The following is a 27558-nucleotide window of genomic DNA, read 5'->3' as shown; positions in this document are numbered from 1 at the left end:
AGTTCAACAAAAAGCCTTAATTCTTCTATTACTGAACTAGATAAGATTCTTCTGCAAAAGAAACGTTTTCAAGTTATATATATACTGAATTCATATATAAAAAAATTAGTAATTGCTTAATGAAACTAACAGCAATTGATTCGATGCGATTCGAGTTTTATTACTACATATTTTCACAAAAAAAATTTCATTATGCATTAAGATCATATATTTTTGATTATAAAACTATATAAGTTAAGATAAATACTATAGTATTATTGTAAACAATACAGTAATCTTTGCTTCGACTATCTTTCAACAAAAACTGTTACCTTATATAGCTTCTGTTATTTACAACTTGTATGGCGAGGATATATAACAACTGAAACATTTTATATAAGTGCAAGCAAATAAAATTCATATGAAACACCATACTTATTATTATAGTACTATGAGTAAAAAGTAAATATTGTTATTTACTGCTCGCGTTTCTGCGTTTTTTATGCAACTTTACAAAAATCCGATACTAATCCGTGTGTTGGCGTGGTTTCACAGTGTATTTCATCAACTTTTTATTTCTGTACATAATTGGATTTGATGCAGTTACAACACAGTAATCTACTTTATGAAATTTTACAGGAATCAATTCGTTGCGATATTGCTTTTTGTTACCAATTAAAAGTATTATATTGACTGTTTTTATTTAAATCTGTATCTGTAATATATACTTTTAGATCTGAACAGAGTGTAGTAGTATCAATAACAATATGTATCATTTGATCATGGCAAGTATTAATATTTACGTTCTGTTCATTTTTATAAATCAAGTATATGTGAAATTTTTAGGTACTAGTAAGTTTAACCATTTCAGATAGTAATGCGTAATCAATTAAAATAATGCATCATAACTCATATAAGTACATCATATTTTCATGTTTCAATATAATATATCAACAAGAGATAAAATCATTTAAACATACATACACAATACGCTACCACAAAATTGTCACAACCGTACTTAACGCACACTTAAAAAAATCATAGTTATAATTGAATTAATTTATGTACGAAAACACTAATTGCTAGTAATGAACTACTAATGTTCAATTTACAGCCAAATAACAAACTGAGTTATCTATCTGTTACAAGTAACAGTTACTATTAAAAGAAATCGAACAAAAAACTGACTGGACTCTTTAAAAGCAATGCGGACTACATATCAATAAAGGGCGCTGACTCAATGCAATAGTAGAAACTTCTTCAAACAAACATACAATCGATCCTATTTCAAAATCAATAAAGTTTAGCTGTTATGACGACTATCACTACCGTACCTTGGCACAACCGTACCCAGCCTACCCTGTATCTATTGAAAAAGTCTAGAACACCAAAATCGAATCATATGGTGAAAACCTCTAACCATCATTTTCCAATTTTTTTATTATTTCATAATTATAATTATTTATATTTTTATTTCATTTAACACTAATGAATGATATAAAAAAATTTCATTATGATTTTAAGTGTTGAATCCGACAAAATCAAATCAAAATTAGAAAAAAAACTAAAATGTTTTAGAGACAAAATAAGAAAGGAACCTTATAGTATGTAACATTATCAATTGCGCAAAACTATAATTTATAATTTTTACAGCAATTTATAGATGAATATATTTTTTTCTTGTTTTTGAAAAGCTTTCACAACGGAATCCTATTTCACAACCTAGGAGGAGGCTGTTGGGCTAATTTGATTTAATACTGATACCAAATAGTTGTCCTATCTCTGTGTGATGAATTATTATTACAATTTCTGTGGTAGGTCAAATATTTTATTGAAGCAGCAAAGCCGGATGAAGACTATTTTCACTTGGTAAAACATATTGCTATCTATATTTACATATCCAAGAAAAACGGATGTCACTACTGCTTGACATCTCCATTCCTCGAAGTGAAATGGAACCCATCCAAAATTAAAACAAAATAGGTGATTTAACATTAAATACCGATTTATGAAAACCATATGAAATAATATTTACAACGCTAACAAAGAAATTAATAATTATTGTTTCAAAAAATAAACATCATGATAATATAACAGTGAATCAACTGCCCCAACAATGAAAGCAATAATAATATTTCATAAACAGGGATTACTGATTACCAATTTCATTCATACCCAATAAATAAATAACCTTGTTATGTTTAAATTACCATGATAAAGCGTAATTTAGTAACAACAAATCCTGTCATAATTGAATTACACAAAAACGTTGTTATTGTTTGCATTAAGAAAAAGCTTGAAGCTTTAACATCAGCATTTCAAATCGAAAGTCACGAAAGCGTCCACAACAGCTGTTGTATGAGACGGGTCTTTGAAAGCGGAGCTCCGTGGGCCGAGGGGTGGATGGGGCGGATGGAGCGGATGGAGCGTCGGTGGGGCATCGGTGGGCGATCGCAGGGATATCGGGTAGGCCATGGGTAGACCCCACACCGTCGCCCGTGGTGAGTAAACGGAGGGCAAAGGTAGTGCCCGGACAATGCCCGCACACTCGGTCATATTTTCAACCGGATAAATACGAGGCGAACGCGCACATCGCACGAATCTCTATACGATATCCACGGAGCTAAAGTAAAGGAGTGTTTATAATATAATACGATACTGAACCGATTCTTCTAAAACGTTTTATATGATAATAGTAATACAATAGTCAACATATCATAACAATTTTTGCACCAATGTGTTTCAGATACAGTTTATTAAAAATACATAAATATATAAAAATTGTTATATTTATTGCGTATAAATCATTTATTTTTAGCAACTACCAGAACGTTAATAAATGCTAAAATAACGATCTATGATTATATAAAAATGGAATAAAAAAAAATTGCATATGTATACATTTTGAGTGCTTGTGAACATTTTGATGTAGAAATACTGAATGTGTGTTAGAATATGCCACGTTTAATAGAGAACGGCGATAGATTTTTGAATAGTTCAAAACTAGAGTTTATATAAAAACCGACATTATATAAAACTGGTTTTCAATTAGTATTTTTCCAAAACCAGTTTTTAAAATCGGTTTTTAAAAACTGACAAATCCTATTCGAAACCCATTTGATTCACATTTTCAAGTTGCTGAACCTATCTGCTCTTACATTTAGTACACACAGGTACTATTTCAAAGATATTCAGAGAAGTAGGTGATTGACATTAGCACATTAAATTATTAGATATTTAAAAATGCATAGAAAACACATTATAGAAAATCTTCAATTCCTTTAATAAAAATGAATCCTCAATACATAGTATATTTATATTTTAATTGAATATTTTTAAAGTTTTTAGAAATTTCCATATAATTTAAATTATTCAAATTTATAATAAAATATGTATTTTAATATAAAAAAATAATTGGTAATTTAATATTTGTATATAGAAAATTTCTTAAATCGCCATTAGTCAGTTTTAAATTAAATGTTTACAATAAAAGCAAATGCAGAATAATAATATCAACAGGTAATGCAATGTGTAGAGAAGGAATTATGCGCTCTGAAAATAAATGAAGTGAAAAAAAATAATCATACATTTAAAAAGCTTTTTGCATACAAAGGTAAATAAAAAGTATTTCAATAGAAGAACGAAAACAAAATATTATGTAGTGGCATGTTGCATTCTTGCAAACAAAAATTGGTACATGTTAAAGTCTTACATAAGAAGATTATTTACCTATTGCGTTTAATACAAAATTAAAAAATATATAAATCAAAAATGTCGCCAATATAAATTAAATTCATAAAAAATATCGATTAATAAATGGTTTTTTAAATGAAATGTTATACATCATTAGCTAATTGTGTTTATTTATATTATGAATAAGCTTATTCGTTCAAATCGATATTCTTTCTATTTATATTAATTTTGTTAATATTAGTTATTTTTTTGAAAAATAAAAAAAAATTTAAATGTTTAAAAATTATCAATAAAAATCAACAAATTTTGATAACAATTTAAAAAAAATATACAAATATTTTTGAATTTGTTGAGAATTTTGAAAAATTATGAATGAAAATTAATATTTTTTTAATAAATAACAGATCAAATTGCAAAGCATGTACGATGATACAAAATCAGATATTTATTAGCAATAAAAAATATCTATCAATTTCACATATTAATTTAAACCGTTTATTATGTATCAATTTGATATATGTATATAAATTGTGCAAATATGTACATGGTAGTACGGAATCTGATTATGAGATAAACGAGTCCAGGTACATTATGATACCATTATAAATATTTAACGTTTGTATTGTTTATAAATATATACCTAAAACTGAGCTACATAAAATTTGCATTATCGAATAGTCAGAAAATGCAGATTTTGTTTGCATTTTATACTTGTTGACACTCGATCAATAAGGTCACCCATGATTAATTCCACATACAAAAAATAAAGCGACATAAACAGTTTTCTGCAATGAAATATATATAAAACTTAAAACGCATAGTAATGTTTTAAAACAACATAGCAATATTTTAAGATAACATTAATATAACAATTGCTATATCTACAAAATTACGAAATATTAGTGAAATGTTAAAATAATTGTTGTGTAAAATATATATTTATAGCTAATTGTAAGTATTTATAAATATGTTAAACTTTGTATCGGTAAATCAACAATTGATGCCCAATTTTATGAGAATGCTTTATCGCCGATTAACTAAATTTTTAGAAAAATTTATGCATATTTCAAGTGCCCAGTAATTGTTTGAACGGTGTTACGTGTTTCTTTTTAGCATCTATTAGATATAAAAAATTAACTATTTTAGTAACTTTTAATATAAATAAATATATTTTTTACTTTTGTATTATTTTTGATTTTGTTATATATTATACTAATAATTTTGCACTCCACTGGGAGCAACTATTATCATCAAATTATAACGTTATACCTTCATTAATATTGTTATCAATCTATGCTTATTGTTCTATATAACAGATTCCAAAATGATTTAAATCAAATAGAGTAGAGCAGGTAAATAGGTTTACCACCGATATTTAAAAAACAAATAAAGTTAAAAAAAATTAACAGCAATATTTGAAAGTAGAGGGAAAAAGATTTATAACCAGCTATCACCTTGGCAATGTGTGAAAAGGGCAATGTTTGAAAATCGATAACAAAAGTATTTCCGTCCATTATTTTTTTAGTTGTGAACATTGTTGTTTAGTTTACGAGTTCTATAATTTGTAAGTATACGTTATTTATTATTTTAACAGTTTTTTATATAACCTTTATATAAAGCTTAAATGTGGGTGAGGTGAAAACGACCAAATGAATCTTTTATCCTGGCTAAGGTATAATTAATAAAAATTAGTAAATAAAAAAGTAATTTAAAGTTTAAAAAGCAGTGTTACAAGATATAGATTTCAACTGCGCTGATAAAAATTTCTGGCAAAATACCAGATCCAGGTTATGTTATCTCTGTAAAAAATGCACCTATATAATTTATAATTTGTATTGGTTGAGTAATGTAGCTATTATTTTGTAAAATCCTTTCAAAATTAATAATAAAACATTGGAAATGTTTTTCTCATTATTGTCTCATTTTACCCCGGATATGGGGTAAAAAGAATAAGGTGATAAATTTTTGAAAACCTGCAAAAATAACATTTCTACAATGATGTACCTGGGAGTTTTATTGAACAATGTCAGATAGTTGTTTGTTTGATATGTGTTATTTGTTGTGATATAATTGGTTTGGTTTTTACAATATAATTGCTTGATGTCAAATTTGACCTTTATGTCTACCCTAAATAAAATAAGTTTATACATTTTATTAATAATGAATACAATTAATTCGATTATTATGCATTGGTTGAATAATGTAGCTATTATTTCGTAAAATCCTTTCAAAATTAATAATAAGACATTCAGTCGATTCGATGGGGTAAAAAAAAACAGATGACAATTTTTTGAGAAAAAAAGTAAAAATAACATTTCTACAATGATGAATTGGGTGGGAGTTCTATTGAACATAGTCAGATAGTTGTTTGTTTGATATGTGTTATTCGAAATGACAATTTTTTGAAAAAAATTGTAAAAATAAAACATTTCTATAATGATGAATTAGCTGGAAGTTTTATTGAGCATAGTCAGATAGTTGTTTGTTTGGTATGTGTTATTTGTTGTGAAAATTGGTTTAAAGTCAAATTGGACCTTTATGCCTCGTGTTACACTAAATAAAAAAAAGTTTATAAGTTTTATTAAGATTAAATATAATTATTTCGATTATTAATTAAAATAAAATATTGCATAAAATAAACGCAGATTATATAAAATAAACGTTCTATTTATCATGTCTCAATGTAGAGCGGCCTATGCAAGTTTCAATCTATATATCTATGTATCTATCTTTCGCAGAGTTCGAATCGTATCGAATGGAAAGGCACTTTACTGTACCGTTTAAGTGTTATCCGGTAAAGAGTCTCCTAAATTCGGTTACTCTCGATTCTATCGTAACACAATGGCGCATGCGTCCGCGGGGCGCCTGGCGAACGCGCGCCGAAGTTCTCTGGCTGTGAAAACTAGGCCGCCTGATATCGACCGTCTCTTTGCCTCGGCGGGGACCCGACGGCTCTCCCCATTAATGTCGCGGACGTGTGTGGGTGCCATATAGATGTACCTATAAATGTGCTTATAAACGATCCATGTAGATGTGTACCGACGCTTTTGCATGTATTCGAGAGAGTGTGTTACTGGCACGAAGAGGCACAGTGCCGAAATCACAAATCAATGAGGAATACCCACTCGAGATAGCCTTTCAAAACTACTCGTGTACGGTTCCTCGTTTTTTGTTTGATGATTTTTCTGATATCGCGCAAAACGCCTTGCATTCGTTCCTTTTTACAATAACCCAGAAAATTGAACTGATTGTTCTTTGCTATATAGACGAACGCTCGGAGTTGATTAATTAACCCTTTACAACGAGCTAAAGCGGAATATTTTTTAATTTGAACGCAAATTTTAAGATAAAGTCACATAGGTCAAATTTAATATTCAATAATTATACTGTCTAAACCAAATGAACTACAACACAACACATAACATGTATCAAACAAACAACTATCGAACTATGTTCAATAAAATTTTCAGTTCATTTCTAATTATAAAAATATAATATTTGAGCTATTTTTCTAAAATTTGTCATCTGTTCCTTCTTACTCAATCGACTGGGTAAAAATGGTCCGCTGTCGGGCAAACACATACCATGTCTTACTAGTAATTTTAAAAGAATTTTACGAAATAATAGCTAAATTATTTGAACAAAATTGATCAGTAACACTGATTGAAACACTTATCAGTAGAGTCGGAATAACTGATTGCTTTCTCTAACTTAATTTACTTTTCTGTTTACTATTTTTTATTGTTTACACCTTTGCCAGGATAAAGGTTCAGTTGGTTCTTTCTACCCCACTCATGTGTAAGCTTTTATAAAAGTTATATAAAAAACTGTTGAATCTAACATAATATTAATAATTCATCTTATAAAACAAATATGGAATACCTAAATATTATATTGAGGTCTCGTATACTAAACAATAGTGCTCACACCAAAAAAACTAACAACCAGAGAATATATTTTTGTTATGAATTTTCAAACATTGCCATTTATCTTCCGATAGCAACGGCTTAAGAATAAAGGTGACCACTGGTTATATATCTTTTTCCCTCTACATTCAAATATTATTGTTAAAAAAAAATAACTTCACTTGTTTTTGAGATGTCAGTGGTGAACGTTTTTTCCCACAGATCTTTCAGCCCCGCTCTATCATGCTTCGAGAAAAACTTAATTACTTTTGGTAAAGGTTTTAATAGAGTTATATTCTATACAAATTACTGTGATTCTCCCAAAATTTACTATTTTCTTCGAAGCTCCATTCGCAAAAACAGTATTTTTTTATATAAATACTCTCAGTTCTCACGAACAAATATACAGATAAATAGGTTCATTTCCCATTCAATGGGAAACACACCGCATGAACTCTAGTTTGTCTACTTAATAATTAACTTTTGCCTGGATTTGACTATTATTTCAATGCAGAATGCATTCGCTAATTCAATAAAATATCACTGGTGGTTTTGAACGCGCATTCACAGGCATAAAGAAACCACATGTTTGCAAATACGCAAACGGGTTTCTATTTGTACGGATTAGGGCAAAACTATTTTAGTGCTTAATCCGTTTGTTCTTTGATTAATAGACACTGTGTACACAAACGATTCGAGCTCGGCATATTATTTATATTTAATTTTGTACAGTTTGCAATACAAAGCGATCAGAGGCATATACAATTTTAAATCAAACCCAACATATCAATTGAATTGGAAATTATATGGTATTGAGACTCTAAATAACAGTAATATACAATAATTGTAATATTTATTGTAAAGATGTTTCTTTTTGAGATAATTTTGCATAATTTCATATTACTTATATCGTCATATAACTTTTTTTTACAATCTTCTAGCAATTGAAAATTTGATTTTTTTTTGTCGTTCTTATTAAAAAACACTATTGCAATTCAGATAGTAATTATTTTATTTTATTTTTTATAAATTTATAAAAATTATACAAATAAATATATTTATTGAACAAAAGAGAATTGTGAAAATTATGAAAAATTGCAAATCTCTTACACTGAACTTCTACATAGTTTTTAATCATTTCACAATAGAGAAGATAGAAAATATTTTATTGGTGCATAAAGAAGCATTTATTTACTAATAAAACCGTTTTTCTAATTTAGATCATCCCTATTTTCCAAATTTCTAATATCATAAATGCAATATATTTACATGTAAAAAATAAAAGACTGAATTTGGAATCCGGTGGAGCGATCGCGTAGTTTTCAAAAAATCTTAAGTACACTAAATAAACATGTTCTCAATAATACTGCAGATATTAAAAGCAACTCAAATAGACATTTTCATGTATAAATAATTTACAGAACATTTACAGAATAATTTGATAATTATAAGTGAATAGTCCACCCGACTTTATACACTTGCATAATATGAATATGTACATTTACATACATACATACATTCACATATATATATATACATTTTTTATCAGCCAATTTGACAATAAAAAACTAATTAAAAATCGTTATCAATACAATTCGACACTACGTATGTCTCATCATTCAATAGTTCTAAAATTACTATAAAAATAATTCGAATATATGGGAATAAATATTGAAGCATTTTTTTTAAAAAGAAGTACATACAGTATCAAAAAGAACAACACAAAATGAAAAATGATTGAGCAAATCTTCTGAGGTCTCAATTTATTTCTTTAACTTTTTATTTAATAACTTCACATTGAAACCTATATTTCGAGAACATAGATTTAGTGTGAATTTTTTTTTTCGAGCTTGTTTTAGAACTGCTGAATGATGATACGTAGCAAGTGTAGAAATTCATAATGGATTTTTTTTAAATAATTTATATTTTAATTTAATAAATTGGCTGCTATATATATATATATATATATATATATATATATATATATATATATATAATACACAATTGCAAACCTGTGTATCAACAAGTATTTGTATGTTGGTAAACATGTGTTTTAATGAAATGTCAACAAACACGCATAGCGTACTTGAACAATCACAGCGTAGTAATTAAAACTAGCATTATACGATATGAGGTGTAACAAAATTAGCAAGAGCTCGTAAACAACAGTTCAAGAAAATTATATATAAATCGTACTCATGCATATCAATCAAATACGTAGTCTAGATCAATTTTCAAAAAAAACTTTAAATAGTGTAAATTGAAATTAATTGTCAATTTCATATATTGATAAGGCGACCATATTTTCCAGATTTTCAGATTGCGTCCCGGATTTTTGTACAGGTAATATTTGTCCCATATTTTCTCATATTTTCAAAACAGTTTTTATTATCAATATTTGTTTCAAATATATCATAACTAAAATTATTCTCAAGGTGAGTTGAAATGGCGATTGTCGTTAATAAACTTCGATTTTTAAATTTATGAACATCAATTTTAGCTATCTGTTTGGCACAAATGCTCCACCGAAAAAATATATTTTTATTAAGGAATAAGTTTTAGATGTGTGACAAAATACGATTTGAAATGCACATTGAAATCAATATTTCTAACTGAATGTAGGTATGTAAAAAAATAAAAAAATCTAAATTCAGAAAATTATGGTAAGTTGTAGTTGTACAATCAGTCACCCTCTGATTAAAACAAATTGGATTTATTTAAAAAGTAACAGAGTTTCAGAACATTTGAAAAAAAAATTGTATTGTGAAAAACTCGTATTTAAGTTCATTATTTGAATTAAAAATATACGGTCACCTATCACTTTAACATTAAGCAGCGACAGAAAAAAATCAACTTCCACATTGTTTAAAATTTAGAACTAAATTTATAGTACTATAGAATAATAAACGTCCATAAATTGAATATTAATTCATATTGCAAACATTCATGATTGAGGCTGTTATTCGTAAATCAAATTGATATTGAGAAATGAATGACAGATGCAATATGACATTAGCATGCAGTTTCTATTTATCAAAATGTAATATGAGATGCATAATATCTGTGCGAAATAGGATACAATCAATCATACAAACTATCATATGCAGAAATATTCCAGTCTATGCATTATTCAACAATAATAGTTGTACTAGATATGCGAATAATAGAGGTTTATGTAGAGATGAGTAATATGGGAAAACTGATTGCAAAAATTATCATAATGCGACTATATTAAAGGAAGTAGTAGTATTAGCAAAATATGTGAAGATAATTTACCAAAAGCCATAATTGACAGTGTTTTTAATTGATAATCAAGTATTGATTATTGACTGAGTAATTATATTGTGAAAACCAAACCAATTATATCACAACAAATAACACATGTCATACAAGTAACTATCGGACTATGGTCAGTAAAACTCTCAGCTAATTTATTATTGTAAAAATATGTTGATTTTGCTCGTTTTCAAAAATTTGTCACTTGGTCCTTTTTACCTCATAGACGGGGTAAAATAAGATGGCCAAGGTGGCACACAAGTCCAATGCTTTATTTCTAATTTTAAATGAATTTTACGAAATGATAGCTTCATTGTTCAACCAATGAAAATATAAATTTTATGGTAATTTTTTTATAGAGATAACACTATATATAATTTTAATCCGGTATTTCGTCATAAATAATCATCAGCATAGTTGCAATAACTGTTTATTTATCTTATTTTTTGAGAAGAAGTTCTTTTTAACTTAATGTATTTACTTTGTCAGGATAAAGTTAACTTGGTTCTTTTTACTCCACCCACGTGTAAGCTTTTATAAAGGTTATATAGAGAAACTAACTTAAAATTAACATTTTAGAAAATAGGTCTAAAATTTAAGGTCTCGTACACTAAACAACAGTGCTTACAACTAGAAATACTGACAATGAAAAAAAAACTTTTTATGGATTATATATAATGTAAAATTTAAAAATATATTTTTTTAATTTTTGAAATTACCTTTTACCTAATTCTTAAATTACCTTAAAGTATCAGATAATAAAAAAATAAAAAAATTGCAAATAATGAATATCTATTAAAATCTTTAATAAAAATGCTTTTAACGTAATCGACAAATATGTAAGTTAAAATTTCTCGAACATGATCATACAATATACAAAGATTAGTAAAATTTATGCTAAATAAAATCAATAAAAATAAAATATTTTATTTAATTTATAATAATTATTTTCTGTTAATGCAATAAATGATAAAATATATAGTTTGTATTACTTCATGCATGACTTTCTCCTCATTTATATTTATGGTATCATTAATATATTAAAAAAATTAGTTCAAATTTTAGCCAAAGGCTTTGTAGCAATATTATTCCTATGAAAAAATTAATAAATATTTCAAGTGATATAATGTTAAATAAGCAGAAATAATAATTAAATAAATATTGACTAAAATTAATTTATACGTTTTGATATTAGATGAAAATTATTATAAGCAGATAATTGTCAGCATTTATTAAATTATAATTGAACTATTATTAGAAATCATATTATTACAAATTTAAATATTTACTATATTTTACCCATTCCTAAATAAATACTTGAAGTTCCATACAAATCAAGTCGCAAGAATATATAGTAACTGATAATAAATCAACTCCAGCACTTTGTGCCGGGAACTAATATTTCATACAAAATGCTGGAAATACAGACATCAAGATATATAGAGGTTAGTCTTGAAAGTACAACCATGCTTTTATTTGCCAAAAAATCACATAAGCTTCTCTTTTCAAAACTTGCATTTAAATCAACCGGAGTGCATAATTGCGAACACCCACTAAATCACAGTATGCATCAACCCATTAATTCGTCTCGCATGTTACTTATGGTCTATTTTAACTAAAATGATGGAATTATTTACATTACCGTGTCAGTCTAGCTTATTAAATAATGTGCAAGCGGTGCAGAATTCTACAAACATACAAATTTGACTGAATAAGTTATGGGGATTCTATTTATTTTGTTCACACGGGTTTTAAAATACATGCATTTATATATAGTACACGTGCCTCGGGTGTAGGTGTGATTTGTATGCGTGCTTCGACAGAGGAAACTATTACCTATATAAACATGACACAAGTATCGGTTTCATTGCACGAAATGGGTAATTGAAGTCGAAAATGTTTAAACGTTCTCTACAATAAAATATCTGACATTAAAATAACATTTGTGAATTTCAAACGGTTGAGAAATTGAGATACTCTTACAAAATAGATCAATGTTCAGAGATGATAAATTATTATTCTCGAAACTAAAGTAAATTATTATATAAGTTATTATATTGGTCATTTGATAATTCGCGGTATAAATTAGTTTAATTTTTTATTTCCGAAGAACTATGTTTTCACCAGAAAATCCGATTTTCAACACACTGTTTTCTTGACATTTCAAATTATTCTGAATCGTTTGGCACCAAAATTAGAAAAATAATGTGTGTGTATAAGTGAGAAATTTTTGTGGACGTTTTCACAAAAATATCTGTTCCGATATCAAAAAAATATTAGTCGAGCCGACTCTTTATAATTAGCAAGAAATTGTATATTTTATTTGTTCGCGTTCCAGCCAAAAATCCTGAAGCGATTGTGAAAATTTAAGAACCATTCAAAAGATATCAGTAGAAAATTATGCTAATTATCTTTTGTTAAAGTTTAACCTAGACGTTTCTTTACAATTAATTGTTGAAAAAAAAAGTTTAATTTTCATGAAACTTTCTAGGATAATAGAGTACGCGGTGTTAGCAAACATCCTAAGATATTAAAGACATACAAAAAGTGATTTAGTTATACAAATTTAATGTAGTTTGGAATAATAAGCCACAACAACTTGTATTGATCAAAAAAATCTACTTATTTTTTACACATATCGGAAAGTTCGTTCGCCTTAACACGTTTGCAGACAGTAAAAGTTCCAACAAAATACAAAATTTGACAATCATTTTATTTTCAAAGTGGTTGTGATATCAAAAAATTGATTAAAGACTATTTGAAAGGGTAGTACCTAAATAATCAATTAGTTATTATCTAGGCAGGTGTATGTCATTCTGCATCACAATGAAAATGAATCTGTAAACGTGTTAAAGCAAAATGCTACTGACACCTAGTAGTTTGAATTACCAAATTAATCATTTAACATTTTGACTTAGACTTCTGATTTAAATTACCATTTTATGAGATTTTTTGCAATTACTACGAGAAATCAATTACACATGATAAAATACTAAAATAAAATAGGCAAAATTATAATTTATTATTACAACACTACGCCAAATAAATATTTTTGTGATTATGTATGTATGTAGTTACTACAGAATTCAAAATTTTAACAGTTAACGAAAAAGTGAAAATTGTTTTTAGTAAAGATTGTGGAAAAAATTAACCGAGACGTTTTTTTGCAATTAATCATTGAAAAAGGATAAAATAAATATAAAACTTTAAACAGTTTCAATAAATACTGTATCAAAAATTAACTGTATGAAAAACTTTTCTAAAGTTTGTCATTTGTTCCATTTCATCCCATGAGCGGGGTAAAATGAGACAACCAGACCCAAAGTCTTATTTTTAATTTCAAAGAGATTTTACGAAATATTAGCTGTAAAATTCAACCAATGCAAAATAAATAAATAAATTTCATGGGCACATTTTTGAAAAGATAACACTGTATATAACCTTTATCTGGTATTTCGTCAGAAATATTCATTAGCAATTTTGGAATAACTATTATATCAATTTATTTTTGGCAAAATTATTTTCAACTTAATTTAAATTTTTATTTAATATTTCTTATTGTTTAAGCGCCAGGGTAAAGATTTATTTGGTCCTTTTTACCCCACCCACGTGTAAACTTTTATAATGGTTATATAAATACGCCTATCAAATCCAATTTAAAATTAACAATATATCTTATGAAACAATTAAATAACGTTTTTGTAAAAATTATATTAAGGGCTCGTAAACTAAACAACAGTGCTCACAACAAAAAAAACTAACAATGAGAAAACGTGCTTTTGTTAAGGATTTTCAAACAGTGGCGTTTATCTCCTGATAGCGACGTTGCATGATTTGAGGCAATCTACTTCCAAATATTGTTGAAAAAATTCCTAACTTGTTTTTTGTTAAATATTAGCGGTAAACCTTTTTACCCGCGCATCTTTAAGCCCTGCTCTATCCTCATGTTGCATCAGATTAAATATGCATTTAATTTTTTGCACAAAATATATAAATGCATAATAATATCACGTTTTCTATCACATTGCAAATGATTAAATACTACATTATCGCTAAAAACATTAAACGCAAAATACTTGACAAATCCAACTAACCAAAGTTATCGAAGCAACTCTGAAGTTTCGCCTTTATTTCGACTAGTCTATACTCGACTATCTCGGTAATACTGTCTCGGTTTCTCTTGAACTATAAACAGACAGTAAAGTGAGTATTCCATTCACTGAGAGCATTATCGCATGCAAACAAACATCTGTTCACCCCCAGAGGGATGTTATAATCTTGAAGTACTGGCTGGTGTTGTGTCGATCAACTGGTCACTTTAGCGCTTCCAAGGCAAAGACGTTCCCTGTTGACCAGACTCTATGTCAACAACTACACAGATATAAATGACAGACACTGGACTGGACATTGTTACATTAAGCTAATTAGAGAAAGATCTCGATTCATTTTAATCCAGGGGTTACAAAAGACATACTAAAGATTTTACTATTTTTATTGTAATCGTCTTAATGGCAATGAATTTATATATAATATATTTTATGAGTTGTGAAATTGTACATCTATTATATTAACACTAAACGTACCAACGCCGGTCAAACTGACCTTTTCAAACTTTGTATATAACTTACACTTTTAAACGTTAAAATACCTGTATCAAACTACATGATAATTCTCAGAATATATGATATTTTCTTCACTCTTTGATTTTAGTTATTTTTTCTACTTTTCGAAAAAAATGGTTATATAACATATATAGTTATTTTGGTTGTTGTTTCCGTCGATTTGTATGTGCGGATTTATACAAAATATACCAAACCAGACAAATTTAAAATAAAGTTCTTGTTGGGGGTTGGATATGCAGTCAATAATAAATATATATGTTTTATATAGTTTTATATATGTTTTTTATATAGGGTTTGTTTATTAAGGAAATAACAAGAAAAGATATTGTTCAATTTTTAAATTGGATAGTTCGTAGTTCTGAACTGACGAGTTTATTCACAGATATTGAAGTAATTGGTATAAATCAAATTTCATTATATTACTCTGTATGAAAGTAAAGCAAAAAGATGCTTATCCCAAGTTTCAAAAAATATTTAATAAAAATAGGAAAAAGCAGCAAAAATGTACTGAAAACTATAAGATTTTGTATTAGTACATTGTTTGGTGAAAATGTGGTAGACCAGATGGCTAAGAAATGTAATATGAAGTCGAAAATTTGTAAATGGCAACTTTAGGTATATTTCAGAATTTTGATCCTAGCTGGATAAATACGTAAATTGTGTATAGAGAAACAACGAGTAAAAGCATTTTCAGGCACGAATTTTTGTTTTAGTAATTTTTTTTAACTCGATGATAAAAATTTCAAGAAAATCTAGCTTTTATCAACACTGTCCATAAGTGTGGACAAAAAACTTGTCAAATAAAATTTTGTAAAAGTTAAGCAACGACGAATATATTCACTTTACTGTATTAAATAAATTTAATACAGTCTAAAATAATTGTAAATAATGGGAGAAAGACAAATAAAGTATATTGTGAATGCATATGGCATTCTGTATAATTATTTAATTTGTTTTTTTTTTATAATTTCATTTTAAACTTATATAAAAATAAATTTAGATGAAACTTTATGAGAATTTGTTCATTTTATATACATACAACCATTATCTGAATTAAATAATGAAATAGATAACTTTTTAATTGCAGGTCAATTTGACCGCGCAATTTTTGAATAAGTATACAGAAATTGTCGGCAAGTTTAGTGTTAACAAAATCATATTTCTGAAATTTTGACTTTACTAACAAATGTCTACAAATTTTTATAAAAACGAATAATTGCCAGCGGATGTCTTTCGAACGGTTTTTAAATATTCATATTTGAGTCAAAATGTTTAACAAAAATGTAGACAAAAAATGTTGCACTTATCCGCTAAATCTAAAGAAACGGCTTATCCGATCGTCTGAAAAATGATTCAACGAGAGCCTTTATCGAATTTCAATAAATGTGTTTTAAATTTTTCAAATTTGTTTTTGAGAAAACGTTGGCAAAAGTTAGAAGGCTTACATATACACGCATTCTTTTTGTAATTTCGGTGCCAAACAATTTAGAATGACTCGAAACGTCTGAAAAAAAATTAAAAATCTAGTTTTTCGGCAAAAAAAGAAACTTTTTCTTGGGGAATTTAGTTATTGAACATAGCACTGTTGAATTATGCTTCACTCCAATTTTATGATATGATGTAATTCCAAATAATTTTTAATTTTATTAAACAAAATTATAATAGTTCACAAAAAATATTAATTCAAACAAATATCAATAAATATTTGGTTCTTTGAAGAACTTTCAATTCAAAAATTTTGAAATTTATAAATAAAATATGGAAATTACGGAAGAATTTGAATAGTTTTTTACTAATCTAATAGAATATATTTCCCTACAATTTTTTACAAGTTTTAATTTTATCTAATAAAATTATAATAATTTACGAACCAAATTTCAAATGATTATTTGATTTTTTGAAGAACATCAAACTAACAAATTACAAAAAAAACTAACATATTTGAAATTCACATTTCTCACGTATTCTACAGATTCAAAATTTGAATAACATACATTTAATAATAATTTCTCATAAAATAGAGGTTTGAGCAATATTTTCTTTATGCACATATTATTATTTACTAGATATAAAAGAGTGCTCTTAAAATTTAACCTGCCATCAAAAAAAAGAAAATCAATAAGCTATATCAATAATTTAATAGTAAAACGGTCTCGTTTCTAATTCAAATTAAAAGGTTTTGCTAATAAGTACCATAAAGAATATAAATATATTGCTAAGAAAAAATGTAATATATTAATATCCTCTTGGTACGTCAATATTTGACGTATAATCTCCTCGTTCAAATTAAACCAAACCTATCCTTCTCTGACAAATGACAACATATGAATATGTGCAAGCTACCTTCCCCATTGCTAATTTCGAATGCAAGTATGTACAATTATAATTGCATATATCTATAATGTATATCCGAGCACATAATTGTGCATATCACCCGAAACTCAAACACAGTTTACTAAGTTTACAACATTTGACTAGCGCACTCGGCGCTTAATTCAAACTTTCCGATGTAGAATCTTGATGCAACAAAGCACAATAAGAACTTCAAATGTTTAATGTAAAAATTTAGTGCAATTCAAAATCACAACTTGAGCTACTACTCTCTGCAACAGGTTATACGAAAGGAAGAAAATTATTATTAGTTAACTGAGCGAATAAAGCTCGAGAGGACTTGAAATATCGAAGACGAGACTACTGCACTATTTATATAAAGTAATTAGTGTCAGAAATTAAGTTTCTTGAGTTTTATTAAGTTTTGATAAGGAACAATTAAAGTTCTCTGATGTTTTATTAAGATGCTATTCTGAAACAATTATTCAAAGTTTATTATGGCATATTGCAGAAGTAATTATTACGCAATATATATAATAATAATAATACGAATCGTATAACCGATTAAGTGAAAATGAAAACTTCAGTATTGTAATCAGTATGGTATAGTAAGTTTTCATCATTAAAACTTCTATTCACATTTTTGTGAAAAAATGTATTTATGTATTTTATTATTAAACTTTTCCCCGTTCATACGTTTACCTTAAAGGACACTTAAAGTTATAAATTATGCGAAGTACAATACTGACTAGTTATCATTTATATATATTAGAACCCTGTTAAAACTATCATGCTTAAAACGATTTTAAGATTTTACGCATAATACGCCACTATGCGTCGGAAACATGTTTTTTCTAACCCGCTTAATACGCTTTTCGCTAGAAACATTTTTGGTTTTGTCTTCAATAAGTTTGTACGGATAGAACGGGGCTTAAAGGTATGCGGGTAAAAAGATCCACCACCAATATCTCAAAAACAAGCAGCGTTAGGAATTTTTATTTTATCAACGGTATTTGAAAGTAGAGGGAAAAAATGTATAACCAGCCATAGCCTGAAATCGAGCAACATCGCTATCAAGAGATATATCTCCATGTTTGAAAATCTATATTTAAAATGTATTTTCTTTCGTTGTTTTTTTTTTTGGTTTTGAGCACTGTTGTTTAGTTTACTAGACCTTAAGATAATTCATAATTATACGTTTTTAATTGTTTCATAGGATATATTATTGCTTTTAAGTTAGGTTCAACAAATGTTTTTATATAACATCTATAAAAGTTTACATGTGGGTGAAGTAAACAAGGACCAACGGAAATTTTACTCTGGCAAAGGTGTGAACAATAAAAAAATAGTAAATAAAAAAGGGAATTAAGTAAAAACAACAATTTTATTAGAGATTCATTAAATTAATTGTTATTTCAACTCTGCTGATAAGTATTTCTAACGAAATACCAGATCAAGGTTATATACAGTGTTGTCTTTGTAGAAAATTCGCCGATGGAATTTATATTGCACACAAACCGCGTCTTAAGCATCTTAAAAAAATGTGAAAATTATTGAATCATATACAAGGAAAACTATAAATATAAAATATGCAATTATACAAGTAACATAATACTCCTACGCATACATTGCATATGTATGTATTATTATTAAGGTTTTTAGGAGTCATTTTATTAAATTATCTATAATAAAAATTATGCAGTATAGGAATAGTTGCAGGAACCAGTGTAAAGTAGCTCAATATGCAAAAATTCATAATAACACGTTCGCGAACATTAATGCTATAGCATTTATTTTCATTGTGATGCAGAATGACATGGATGCAATATCATTCAATCAGAATTTTATATAACCTTAATTTTTTAAATTATTATACATGTCAAGGTAATGACTAACTGATTCTTTTTGTATTATCTTATCTTTTCTGGTAGTCACTAATTAGCTCGAGCAACCAAATGGCGTAAAATAGAAGCAAAATACTTGACGTGAATGCTATAGCATCCATGGTATATAACTATTAAAATATCATAATCTGACTACCCTTAGAAACGGTGTTTAATAAGATGAACATATGTCTCGATTTTCACTTTATGTCCCGGTTTTTTTCTAAAAACAATATTTGTCCGGAATTTAGATTTTTTGTCCCGGATTGTCCCGGGTTTTGGAAAATTATAGGTTTAAATTAAATGTTTGCGATTACTTAATAATAAAATTAAAACACTTTTTCAAAATTATGAATTTGAGAAAATTACTCAATACAAATTTCCAAATGCGAGATAAAACGGCCTCTCACATTAATAAACTCTAACTTTTCAAAATTTTTAATTTTTCAAAATTATGAAAGCCAACTTTTTGGACAACCTGGCACAAGTAATTTTTCAAGTTAATTATGAAAAAAAATTAACAGAATTGTATGCATGACTCGAAAGCAAAAAAATACATTGATCAAAAAATATAAGATGATATCGTAGGTAAAACAAGAGTATATATAGCATATAATCGAACAGTAAAGTTTTTACTAGAAGCCCGTAACAAAACAAATTAATTCATTAACTAGCTGTAAGTGGAATTCTGTCTTAAGGCAATTAGGGCATCGTGCCTTAAGGCAAATTGCTGGAACTTCCCGTACCAAAAATTATTATTTTTTCAAAAACGAATAACATTTTTGAAAAAAATTTACTTCGAAAAAAATAGATTTTTGAGAAACTATAAATTTGACAAAAAATTACTTTTTTTAAAAAAAAAAATTTTTATTTGAAAAAAAAAATTTTTTTTTTGAGAAAAAAATTTTTTTTTTTAAAACAATAAAATTTTTTGAAAAAAATGTTTTCTTCATTTTGACATATTTTGGAAATTCTGAACTTTTTTTCAAAGCAATCGCACTGCTTGAACTGCATAGAGACGAAATGTCAAAGCTCGCAAGTGCCGCGCCGCCGTCTAACGCATAAGCATTGGTACGGAACCCATAGAAATGTAAAAAAAATTATAAATTTTTGTTAAAATCTCTATAAAATATCTGATAATTTGATGTGCATATGTCTAATGATCATTTTTAACCGCCGAATGGCATTTTTTTTTACTTTTTTTATTAGATCTCCGAAACCGCTAGACCTGCCTTCATGAAAATTTGATCAAATCTACATCTTGTCAATACAAGTAAAATATTTTTTGAATTTTTCAAATCGGACGCTCCGTTCTCTTAAAAACTGAGTTACCGTTTTCGGCACTTTTTGCCCCGTATCTTCGGAACGGCTAGACCTGCCTTCGCCAAAAACTAATCAGCACGTCTCCTTATCAATACAAATCGAATGTTTTTTGAATTATTCAGATCGGTTGATCGGTGTTCCCGAAATCGTCGACGAAAATTTGTATCCGCACATACATACACACACGTACATACATACACACACATACACACACACATACACACACACATACACACACATACACACACACATACACACACACACACACACACACATACATCCATTTTTTCTAAGGTATGCCAAAATGTTCAGAAACCTCTGAAACGTAAAGATATATAAAAAATTTCATTTTCGATTTTTTTGCGATTACTATAACTTGCCCTACGGGAAGTTAAAAAAACGTTTTTTATTCTATCCTTAAATAGTATTTATTTTTGTTTTTTTTTTAAATTATATCCAAGTTAATTTTAGCAATTATTTGTAAATTTCTCGCTAGAGAGATTCGAATACTATAAAACTGTTTCACATAATATTTCATGTTTGTATATTTGTTTGTGTTTGTATAGATGTATATGTGTATATAATTTTATGTAATGTATGTTTATTTGTATAATTTTTGCTCAATAGCTTATAGAAATTTGTAATTTTTGATTGCTGTTAATAAATGTATAAAAAAAATTCAATAATGTTAATTAGCAGATTAGTATCACTAAAAATTTACTTCCCGGTTTTGACTTATAAAAAATATGGTCACCTTATGTTTAATCAAAATTGGGATATCACAACCAATTTATAAATAAAATTAGTGCCAATTTGTGTAGCTCGCAGAAACTTTTACTGTCCGCGAACGTATTAAGCATGATTGTTTTAAAGGGACTTTACTATATATACATATATGTAGAAATGCATATTTATATAAATATGCATGTTTATAGAAATACATATAAATATATGTGTACATATATGTGTATTGTACCCGTGTGTATTATACATGGTCGCCCGCAAGAAATAGGTATCTACATCATAAGCAATATATCTAGGGCTATAATGTAACCATTTTACCGAAGTGTCTCCGATGAAATGTAGTATATATGTCATAAAGCCATTTATGTACGACCCAGTATCTCGCTATACGTGTACATAAGTATAGCATTATGACGAATATAACGGAGGAAGTCAAAATAGAGTTTAATAATACTCAAACGGACTATTTACGGTTAAACTCGGAGCTTTGGCGGTTACAATAACCAGATAGACAATATGCAGCTATTTAAAACAATATATTCGAACTTTATGGCAATATATAAAAGTTCAAACAGGTAGAAAATGTATACTCATGTATGCACTACATTACGTCATAACAAATATTTATAACTGAAAAACCCATGTTATATCAAAATAATCCCCCTCCCCCCTTAATGGTCTAGAATTTAAAAAAAAAAGAGATTTAGTTTTTTTCGGATATTATTAAAGTTTAACTATTCAGGAACTTCTGTACAAGACTATTTTTTTAAATTTTTCGAAATTTATATTATTTATTGAGATATAGCTTTTTGACCGTAATGATCCTACTGTGTTTCATCCCTCCGCAAAATTTTAAATGCGTTTTCCTTGAAACTGTCTTTCGATACGATACCCACGATTTTTCAACTTATACTGAACCGATTTACCTGAATTTTTTACAAACTTTTCTTTATAGACCTATCATCAATATGAACCTCGCTCATCCACCCAATTTCCGATTTAACCATTTTTTAAAAATTCGAGAAATTCAAAAAAAGTTGTAATTTTTGTTTCTTCATGTTAAAAACAATATTTTAACTTGGCTAATATATATAATGGCGACATTATTCTACATTAATAAAATATACAATTTTTTTTCTTTTAATTATTTGAAGAGCCAAAATCATGGGAATTGTGAGATGCCAATTTTTTGAGGCCCCCCATTATATCAACTTCTAGGATTAAAACTTTGACTATTTTAAATTTTCATTTTTTTATATATTTTCAAAACATTAATTAATAACTTGTAAAAAGAAATATTGTCAAAATATTGTTTGCTTTGTTTTTGCTGTCTTTTAAAAATCGCGAAAAATTTATAACTCTAGACCAGAATACAAAGCCAAAGCGTCAAAATTTTCAAGATATATCTTCAATATATAAATTACATAGTTTTATAAAGCAATAAAAATAAGTTAAAATTTATTCTACTTAGTACCCTAAATAAAACTAGGTGTAAGTAGCATTTTTCCTTAAGGTAAGTTGCATTAACAAGTTTAAATAATTGACTTAATCAATTAGAAATCAAAATACTAAATTATGAGTGATTTATAAGCATACCGCCAGCATAATAATGTGAGAAACAACTGCATATTATTCAATTATGAGTAAATTTTTCAAGCATGTTAGTTATTTTCAATAAATAGTTACACATTATTGGAAAACGAACACGCGCATAAAATATACACAGAGTATTTTCAAAAAACGTAGCCGGTTATTCCAGACTTTAATTAATTTTTACAATTAAAAGTGGTCTTTAATATTTTAGTACGTTCATTAGAACCAGGAACTCTATTGCCATACAGAGTTTCATTGGAATTGGCAAAACATTTTTTTTACAATCAGTTACCAAGAAACGACCCGACCGATTTTGCTAAATACTCAGCACGATTACCAAATAATATCTCTCTGATAGTTTTTGAATTTTAGAATCAATTGAGAATTTTTACGAAAACGTGGACAAAATTATGCACTTTTTGCGATGCCCTCAAATAGTCAAATTATGACTAATACATGCACACATATTATACGCATACTTTTTCCAAATTTGGTTTCATATGGTTCAAATTAACTTGGAACGTCGAAAAAGCAAAGTCAGCAAATGGCATTTTCTTGCGAAAATATAAAGCTTATTTTTCGGAAAGTTGAAACACATAGTAAGGCTAAATGTAAAAACATAGTAAAATTGTATTTCCACATACATGAATCACTTTCTAACAAACATAGAAAAAACAGTTATAAATTTTCAATAACTATGAACCAAAACTTATATTTGGATGTATTTTCATATTATTATATTAACCATAAAGACAGCGATCTTCATGGCATTGAGCTTTTTTACCGGAAAGCGGCTACCGCGAGGTGTGGGTCGCACTTGGTTGAATCAAATTTATTTTTCACTTTAGAAACTAAAGTCAGTGTGGTAACGTAAATAATTAATAAAATTTAATATAAATATAATTTCTGCTCAAGTAGAACTTAGTGACATATCATTTATTGTAATAAGAACTTGCAACAAATACGTTAATTAATACCATTGAATCGGTGTTTTATACAAGTCACAGTCATAGAGGATAAAATATAACTTAGCAATCTGAGTCATCAATAAAGATATCGACGATCTTTTTATGATCTGGTCTTATAGAAAATAATTTATGGTTTTTGTCTTTCCTTTCGTATGTTAATAGAACTTCTATATTTGTTATCAGAATATGACATTAGCACTAATTGCAAGTATGGATCTAAAAATGTCGTCAACGAACCACTGATAGTTGGAAACCAAATTCACCATTCGAACCGAACTAATAAATATATATAGTTGACCGCCGACCATATTTTTGATCTCGGGTGCCGTTGGCCACTATGTGTTTTATTTGCCTTTATTTATGTTATAATTAATCTATAATAAATTTTATTACTCCATTCACTATTATTCATTTCAAATTGGCAAACAAAAATTAAGCCAAAACTGAGTGTTCGGCGTAAGTAGTTAAAATTTTCACGAGATGCTGAATTGCTGGACACACTAATCGGAGTGGTCGGCAGTCAACCTGTTAATAAATGCAAATTATTAATTAACTTACCAGTCGTTGCGGCGTCTCAGCTTTTTACGGGGCCTCCGGTTCACGGCGCCTCCACGAGAGCCCCACTAGACATGTCGTGGACCCGACATTATGTGACAGCGCGCTTTGTACGCTAGCTCGCGGGCGCTGAAAATAATCCATATTTATTAAATTTTCGTAAATTTTATTATTAAAATCTGCAAAACTTTTTTTATTGTATCTTTACGTTTCAAATTGCTTATTTGCCATAACCACAAAAAACACATGATGTGTAATGCATATATGATTACTCTAACAATTATTCTCTTTATAGTTAAACCACCTCTCATAGGGCTATAATATTTTGAACGATTAGGTTCGATTATCAACTCTATCACTGTGCGAAGTTTCATCAAAATCCTTGAAGAGTAAACCTGAGGTTTCCTTTTGAGTTTAACTCTAAATAGATTTAGAGTAAGTACAGTGTAGGGTTTGTTTGGGTTTTCAAAAACCGGTTTTTTGGCGAAAATTATGGAATTCGAAAACCGGTTTTTTAGTGAAAAAAATCGGTTTTTACTGTAAATGGAAAATGACAAATATAGCCAAATATAAAAGATAGATGAAAGCTTTTTGATTATTGAAATCATATCGGTTCAATAGCATTTGATATCTTATCAGTCTGCAATAATTCCCAGAAAAGTTTTGTATATATTAATTTAGATTTTTATACCAGTGTATATATTAATTTAATCAGTGTGACTTCTGGAAGAAGTAACTTCCTCTACTCAAACTTAAAAAAAAGAGTTTTAAACCCTAGAACCCACAAATTAAATAACAAAAAACTTAGAATTATTATATCAGACTTTAAAAACAATAAAGCATAATTTGGTCGCAAGTATGAGAGTATTTTCTATTTCAGGAAATTTTGTGAGTAGACAAAGGACACGTCTAAGTGCAATTCGATAGACGTTCTCAGTTTTTTTAAATAATATTTTATTAAACAAAAAACAATTAGAATGTTTAAAATTAATAAATTAAAATTGCTCGGAACAGATAATATCAGAGTTTAGCTTAAATGTTTTTAAAACTAAAATTGATATTAAAAAGTATGCATCAACATGTATCTAATATTTTTTTATTTATTTTTTAATTTAATGAATTTTGGTTATTTATTAATCTATTATTTTTATTTATTCGAAAACTTTCCTTTCACTATCATGAAAATATTTTCATTATTATATGTGAAAATTATGCATAAATGACGAATAATTATTTTCAAAGTTATTTGATCAAGATAAACTATTTCATTTTGTTTCCTATCTATAAAATTGAACAATAAATAAATTCAGCCAAATACTGCTCTAAATATTCGAGCAAAAATTTATTTTTTATATAAAATTCGAAAACCGGGTAAAACCGGTTTCTTAGTGAAATTAAAATTCGAAAACCGGTTTTCTGAAATGTCGTTTTTGTATAAACCCTATGTGCATGCATGTATGATTACTCTAATAAGTATTCTCTTTATAGTTAAACCACTTCTCATAGGACTATAATATTTTAAGGGATTCGGTTTGATTATCAACTCTATCACTGTGCGAAGTTTCATCAAAATCCCAGAAGAGTAAACCTGAGGTTTCCCTTGTAAGATAAACCTTAACTCGATTCAAGTAAGTACAGTGTGAGAGATTTTCTGTTTTACACTACAGTATCGCAAAGTGTAATTTGAATTTGAAACATATTTTAATCTATATTCTCAAATGAAATTTGATATTACTACAATATCATATATGAGTGACCGCAACGCGGATTAGAACTCAGACCCTTGTGATTGCAAAGTCGATAGTGGACTACCACGTTAGGCTCGTTTATGTGAATACATTTTTTAGGTCTAAATATAGATAAACCTATTTGAATGATTTAATTTGTGCTGATAATACAAAGAAAACAGTTTTTAGAAAAGTCTCGACTTACCTACTCATAGTATTGAGTTCGATAAATATTGTAATAATTTTGTCCTCCATTTGATGTGCAATTTATATGAAAAAAGAATTCTAAGCAGTTATTATAAATTCGACTCCAAGCGACCAATCAGTTAGAAATTTGAATAAAACTTTCGAACCTTATGCAAAAAATTTTTCGTAATTGATATGTTTGATATTTCCACACTGAAAATTAAACTAGTGGTGTATGGCATAGTGCCTCAAGGCAAATTCTGGAACTTCCCGTACCGTAATTAAACATTCGAGAACACATTGGGTGATGAGCATATTTTATAAACAACTTATGTGTACGTTTACAAGAGTCATTTTTTTTTAATTTACAAAATTTCTCACATTTTTGTGAAAAAACAATTAATTTTTAATTTTTCAAAATTATGAAAAATGTCGAAAATTTGAATTTTTGGAAACTTTTTTTTTTGAAAGTTTCGATTTTTTTTTAATTATTAAAATTACTAAATTTTCTGTAAATGCATTTTTTGCGCACCATTTACTCAAGCAAAATGTTTTTTGAATTCAATCGGATAATCCATCTCTTAAAATTCCATAACCGTTTTTACACCTATTTGCTATATTTATTTGCTTTTTAAATAGATAATAATTATATTACGATGCTTTTGCTTTAAAAATAAATGATGCGTTCATAAATTATTTCTTTGTAAGCCACTATTTTTTAATTAGTTGGTAAATTTTAATTATTTCGTATAATATTGAATATATACATATAA

General features: G+C 27.7%; 1 protein-coding gene across 1 annotated transcript in view; it reads right to left on the bottom strand.

Moving 5' to 3' along the window:
- LOC113376713 (regulator of G-protein signaling rgs-2) overlaps positions 1–24910 on the bottom strand; it is a 215807-nt gene extending 190897 nt beyond the window's left edge. Inside the window, exon 1 of the mRNA XM_026616733.1 lies at positions 24876–24910. The gene's annotated coding sequence lies outside the window, so the exon portion shown is untranslated. The remainder of the gene's footprint in view (positions 1–24875) is intronic.
- Positions 24911–27558: the final 2648 nt, after the last annotated feature.

This window comes from Ctenocephalides felis, unplaced genomic scaffold (genome assembly GCF_003426905.1).
Source record: "Ctenocephalides felis isolate EL2017-DRISC unplaced genomic scaffold, ASM342690v1 CF-g0.4_SCAFFOLD_01886, whole genome shotgun sequence".
In the NCBI taxonomy this organism is placed as follows: domain Eukaryota; kingdom Metazoa; phylum Arthropoda; class Insecta; order Siphonaptera; family Pulicidae; genus Ctenocephalides; species Ctenocephalides felis.
This window is presented reverse-complemented; position numbering and strand designations above follow the sequence as displayed.